The following is a 7,217-nucleotide window of genomic DNA, read 5'->3' as shown; positions in this document are numbered from 1 at the left end:
ATGTTGGTCAGTGAAAACATTGGAAAACGTTTCTTTGTATTTTTGTCAGCTAATAAAAGGTTTTATAGAATGAACAAATCACAGATTCTTGATTTTATTGCATTTTACAAAATGTCCCAACTTTTTCTGTTTTGGGGTTGTAGAAAACAGAACAATAGAACAAAACCACATTCTTATCATTCACTGTAAACTGATTTTAGTCTAAGTATCGTGTTGGTGTTTTCACAACTCTTCCACTGGAAGTTACAACTGGCGTTGCCTTCACAGGTGCAGCAGGAGCAAACGCAGGATTATTTAAATGTACAGTCTCCTCACCAGGAGGACCTGAATTCTTCCCTCCTTGAGGTTCACTGCACCCAGTAGAATCTGGTTGCAATGGCATCGCTTGGAGATGTTTACGGTTCCTGCGAAGGACAGCTCCATTCTGTGTTTGCACCATGTAAGATCTTGGTTTGGATGTTTTGTTCAGCACAACAGCTGGCGTTTTCCAGCCTTTCTCACTGTCCAGTTTAAGAAGAACTTTCTCCCCAGGCTGAAGTTCTTCAAACACAAGCTGAATGTCTCCGATCTTAGAAGAACTTGTAGGATTTCTTTGCAGCTTGATCCTTCATCTCCACGGCTTTATAATCAATGGGTTGAGGCTGGTGTTTTTCCTAAAGCATTGGCAGGTTAGTTCTGATCTGTCGACCTGTCATTATCTGGGCCGGGCTTAGGCCAGTTGCCGTAATGGGTGTCCCCCGGTAGCACATCAGTGCCATATGAGGGTCAGGTTGGCTTAGAATCCGTTTTGCAATTTGAACTGCTTTTTCAGCAGCTCCATTGGCTTGGGGGAAATGAGGACTTAAAGTTGTGTGTTGAAAATCGTAGTCTGTACTGAACTGTTGAAATTCAGCCGAGGTGAACTGTGTCCCGTTGTCAAATATAAGGTCCCTCGGAATCCCCCATCTTACAAACATGCACTTCAGTCTGCTGATAACTTGGAAGCTGGATGGTGGTTGAATGTGGGCTATTTCGATGTCACGTGAGTAATAGTCCACAACTATCAAGTAAGTTTTACCATTCAACTCGCATAAATCTGCTGCAATTTTCCACCATGGACCCGCAGGCAAGGGGGTAGTGATTAATGGTTCTTTCCTTTGTGTGGGTTTGTGGGCCCGACAAAAGATGCACATTGAGACCCTTGTCTTAATGTCATTACCTATTGCAGGCCACTAAACTAACATCTTTGCCCTCTGATGGCACTTGAAGAGACCTTGATGCCCTTCATGAATTCGGCTTAACACTTCCTCCCTCATTGACTCAGGAATGACAATCCTGTCCTCATACAGGAGCAGCCCATTGAGAACTGACAAGGAAGCCCTAGCGGTATGATAGCCGCTCGGCTGGAAGGGTATCTTACTTGGCCAAACCTTGTGGAGAAAGCTTATCACTTCCTGTAGATCTTCATCGTCTTTTGTGGCCTCTCTAATGGCATCTAGCTTTGAATGTGAGACCTCTTTGGATGTGAGAACTGCTTCAACATATGCTTTCACCTAGTGGTGCAACGGATCATCATTGATCCGTGATACGTTCGGATCAATATCTTAGGTTCGGCACACAAGTGATCCGCGGATTGATTTATGAAAAAAAAAAAGTTGTGCGCATGCGGCATGTTCAGTCCACACACAGCGTGGTCATGCCGAGCGGAAGAATAGAGGAGCTTGAACTCCCCGCGTCATTTAAATCCCCTGTATGGGAGCATTTTGGCTTCCCTGTCAAATATAATGATGAAGGACAGAGGTTAGTGGATAAAACCGTGTGTAGGCACTGTGGCAGCATGGCCACGCATTTGAAGCGACATCGCCCCGATGTTTCACTGACAGGAGTGAAAACCTTCGCGCAGCACTACCAGGCTCTCGCTCGTCCCTCTCTCTCTCGCGTGCGCGCTCTCTCTCCCTCATATGAGGCGCAGTCTAGGGCTTAAAAAAATCTAACTTCATTCACGCACACATAAAACACTTGCATACACATATACTAAGTAGTCAAACATACATGTATACTGCTGAATGCTCAAACAAATGCATATGAATTGCACAGACACACCTAAAGTCGCTCTCGCACATAACGTTACACGCAAACTCTACACACACGAGATGCACGCACAAACAAACTCTCCACGCACATACTCATATGAGACACGCGCGCACACACACAAAGTCCACGCACCTACTCATATGAGAGACGCGCGCGCACACACAAAGTCCACGCACCTACTCATATGAGACGCGCGCGCACACACAAACTCCACGCACCCACTCATATGAGACGCGAGCACACACACAAACTCGCGCACAAACTCAATGAGACGCGAGTACACACAAACTCCGCGCACACACTCATATGAGACGCATGCTCACACAGTAGCCTACATGATGCATATGATTCTCAGTGTGAACACATTGGTAAGTGCATTTTTTGTTAACAGAGAATGAGAGTCCATTGCTTTTGTTTTTGGTTGTTTTGTTCATATATTTAAAATGTTTTCAGTGTTAAATAGTCTTTAGAAATAAAAGTTTATTGATCTTTGAAAAGGTGTACCTGCATTATTATGCCATTATCATTATTTTAGATGAAAATGGTCTCAGAACGACAATATTATCGTTTATCATCAATATTATAGTTTAGCGCAATAATTTCTTGGACAATTTATCGTCCAGCAAAATGTGTTATCGTGACAGGCCTAGCTATCATTTGTGTTTATAGGTGCAGACATGAGGGCTTTTTTTTTTGCTGATCCGAAAAATGATCCGATCCGTGACTCAGATCCGAGAAACGATCCGAACCCTGAGTTTTTTGATCCGTTGCACCCCTACTTTCACCTCATCCTCCATCTCTGAGTGGCAGTGCCTTTTTAGAGGATTCTGAGAAAGTGTGTCCGCCACAACCAAAAATTTACCAGGGACATGCACTGCTTTCACATTGAAGCGCATGAGGCGCATTAGTAACCGCTGTCACTGTAATGGGGCACGATCAATGTCATAGGAGTTAATGAGTGGGACCAAGGGCTTGTGGTCTGTTTGCAGGCAAAATTCATCCAAGCCTTGAAGGTAGCGGACGAACCGCTCGCATGCCCACTCCTTTTCTATTTGCGAGTATCTGCGCTCCGCTTCAGTCAAGGTTCTGGAACAGAATGCGACAGCACGTGCAGCATCACCATGGACTTAGAGCAAGGCAGCTCCTAACCCGAAACTACTTGCATCTGCACTGACCATAGTGGGTTTCTCTGGATCGTAATATGCGAGAGCAGGAGCTGTGGCTAGCTTGCACTTTACTCTGGCCAGAGCCAGCTCGTGGACTTCTGTCCAAAGCCAGATTGCTTCCTTCTTCAGCAGAGCTGTTACTGGCTGAAGCTCTGTGGAAAGATCTGGCACAAATTTGCCTAAATAGTTGATCATCCCCAGAATTTGCCTAAGCTCCGTCACATTAGTGGGTCTAGGCATATCAGTGATTGCCTTCACCTTAGTTACATCAGGCTTGATGCCTTCATGACCGATTGTGTGGCCAAAGTACTGGAGCTCAGATTTGTTAAATTGACATTTATTTCCCCTTCAGTTTCAGTCCAAACTTTCTGATAGTGCTCAGAACAGCCTCAAGATTCTCATCATGTTCATTTTGGTCCTTGCCATAAACAAGTATGTCATCCATGACGACTAGAGTGCCTTTGTGTCCAATTAGAAGTTTGCTCATTTCCCTTTGGAAAATTTCGGGCGCTTAAGTAACCCCAAACGGTAATCTATTAAAACAGAATCGTCCTACCTGAGTTATCAACGTGGTCAGCTTCACGCAGCTTGGGTCCAAAGGGATTTGCCAAAACCCTGAGGATGCATCCAAAGTAGAAAATACGCTGGTTCCTGAGAGTTTGGGGGCAATATCCTCTAATGTTGGGAGAATAAAGCGCTCACGTTTTACAGCTTGATTCAAACATTTGAGGTCAACGCAAATCCTGACAGAGGCGTTCTTTTTTACAACGGGAACCATTGGGGCACACCATTCCGTTGGTTCGGTGACTTCGGAAATTATCCCTAAGGACAGCATGTGCTTCAGCTCCTGTTCGACCTTAGGCAACAGGGTAAAAGGGTAAAATCTGACTTAAGTAAAATTTTCCCTTTACTTTCTGTATTTGCTAGGAATTTTCCCATACAGCTCGCTTTTCCCCCAGGACTTTTCACGTTTATACTGGTTTTGACCAGTGGAGGGCGCCCCTGTAAACTCTCATATTTAGAGCGTGACATGATGGTGATGTCGGCCCCAGTATCAATTTTGAACTTGATTAATCTGCCCTGTATGGGGAGAGTAATGCACCACCTGTCCTTGGAAGCAGACTCATCATTCTCTGTGTGTGTGCGTTTACAGTGTGTGCAGCCTATGGCTTGTTTCCTCTCACCAGCCCTTTCCTTATTTGGTGGTCCCGTAAACCGCCTCGCGCCTTTCCGGTGTCCATTAAATTTTCCAACAACAGCCTCGTAATTACTTGCATGCGAAGCTTCGGCAAACGTAAATGATCCGAATATCGCTTCGGCATCTTTACTCATTGCATAAAGCAGGGAATTGACTTGTACTTCACCGTTTTCCTTGTTCAGCTTCGTTGCAATGCGAAACCGGGAGAAACGCTGGATCCATGCAGGCCAAGTCGCAGGCTGTGCGAAGTTGAAAGCCTCGGGTGCATTGAACTTGGACATTATACCACTCAAGACGATTTGAACATGGTCGTGGGTGAAACATACTCTTCTGACACCATGTCATGAGAGAGAGAGTACACAACTTCATTTAACAATTATGTCTTTATTAAGGGGACCGGCTCAACTGCCATCACACTTTGTGTGGTACGGAACTTATCTTATTGAGCCCCGCCTACATCCGTCGGTGGGGTCCAATAAGCCCATATACAATAAGGCTAATTCCACACAAATAGTGACATGTTTAACTATTAGGACTACATATTGGTCAAGCGCAGGGACTAAAAAACAATAATAATTATGGGTATATTGTTCAGACAATGGCCGTGAAGGTATTCCACCCTGTTAGGGACATATACATAGCTATCACAAAATGTTAATAATGTAAATGTTAAACAATAATGAGCTTTTCTTGGATAGTATATGTCCCTTATGCCATCATAGTATTTTTTATTCTTGAAACAATAACAAAACAATTATTGATGAATAGAATATGTCTTGATTATTAAGTACAGGTACTTTTTTTAAATCCATTTTTGCCAACAGGATGGTAAATGTTATTATTATAATTTATAAACCGTGTTGGGGTAACTCATTACAAGTAACCTGAGTTACATAATCAGATTACTTTTTCAAGTAAGAAGTAAAGTAAGGCATTACTATTTAAAATTTACAACAAAATATCTGAGTTATTTTTTCAAATAAGTAACGCAAGTTACTTTGTATTCCCGTTTATTGACTGACAGCTCTCTTGTCTCCATGTTGAGACAAATCGAAGTGCAGAGGCGTTGTGTGTAAATGGTTATTGTAGTTCTAGACTAAATGTGAGCGTGCATTTACTTATCTCACTTGAATAAAAAAAGATTCAATATTCCTCAAAATGAATAAAATCAGTCAAATGCAGAATCGGAATACTATGCAAGTTACCTCCAATAACTTTATATGTTAAATAAAACATAATTTTTTTGCATTTATTCTACACTATATTGACCAATGTACTTGCTTTTGACATTTGATGATTCAGTTAAACTATAAGCAAAAATTACTATAGATTTGTAATTTTTTTATTGGTTATAAACATTCTTCTCATGCATTCTGTTCTTCCGTTATCCAGAACGGCAGCAGCTGAAAGGTCTGCTTGTTTGCTTTCCTCTTCTGTACACGTGTGAATCTGCATTTCCCTCAGCCTGAGGCTTATTATTTAACTTTTGGTGTGAAAGGGTCTTTACATTTGCCCAAAAATATAACTTTTTTGTTGTAAAAAAACAAAACAAGCCCAGCCCAGGTGAGAAAAAAAGTAACGCAAAAGTAACGTAACGCATTACTTTTTAAAAAAAGTATTACACTATTTCAAGGTTTGCGTTCTGGAGCCACCAAACACTGTTGTTGTGCAAATGAGCAGGTCGGAGCGCGTGAAGGGTTTCTGTTAGAACGGTGTCGTTTTTGCTAAGTTAGCTAAGTTAATAACTAATGATATTTGCAACGGAAGTGAATCATTCCAAACTAACTTTATCTGGACAATAACTTTATTCTAGAGCTGCTGTAAAGCCAAAACAATCTCTATTACTTTAAAGGGATAGTTCCCCCAAAAATGAAAATTGTGTCAGTAATTACTCACCCTCGTGTTGTTCAACCCCGTAAGACCTTTCTTTCATCTTCGGAAAACGAATTAAGATATTTTTGATGAAATCTGAGAGCTGGATCACTCCTCCATACTAGTCCGTAGGCTTCTTGAGGGATTGAAACTTGCCGGCCTCGAAAAGTTATAAAAAATATCGTTAAAATAGTCCAAGTGACTACAGTGGCTCAATCTTAAGTTTGTCAAACGACGAGAATACTTTTTGTGCGCAAAGACAGACATAAATAACGACTTTATTTCAACTATTCATTTCCTTCTCTTTGGGCCTCTAGTCAGTTAAACTAGTGTAATTGCGTAGAGCTACGTCACGGGTAGGCTCACTATTGGCCGACGCTGGTCGTGTGTGTGATGCGTTCGAAGTACAACACAGAAGCTTGCGCTGTTACACTAGTGAACTCACTCAACGCCCACAGAGAAGGAAATGAAGAGTTGAGGTAAAGTCGTTATTTTTGTTTGTTTTTGCGCACAAAAAGTATTCTCGTCGTTTGACAAACTTAAGATTGAGCCACTGTAGTCACTTGGACTATTTTAACGATATCTTTAATAACTTTTCGAGGCCGGCAAGTTTCAATCCCTGAAGAAGCCTACGGACTAGTATGGAGGAGTGATCAGCTCTCAGATTTCATCAAAAATATCTTACTTCGTGGTCCGAAGATGAACGAAGGTCTTATGGGGTTGGAACAACATGAGGGTGAGTAAATACTGACACAATTTTAATTTTTGGGTGAACTATCCCTTTAATGCCCTATTATCACTAAAGTTGCTGTGAAACAATCTATATTGTTAAAAGCACTGTATAAATAAAGGTGACTTGAATTGACTTTTTAAGGAAGTAACGCAATATTGCACTGCATTACTTTTCA

Source organism: Siphateles boraxobius, unplaced genomic scaffold (assembly GCF_051911475.1).
Source record: "Siphateles boraxobius isolate OS27281-9 unplaced genomic scaffold, OSU_SipBor_1 25, whole genome shotgun sequence".
NCBI lineage: Eukaryota > Metazoa > Chordata > Actinopteri > Cypriniformes > Leuciscidae > Siphateles > Siphateles boraxobius.
This window is presented reverse-complemented; position numbering follows the sequence as displayed.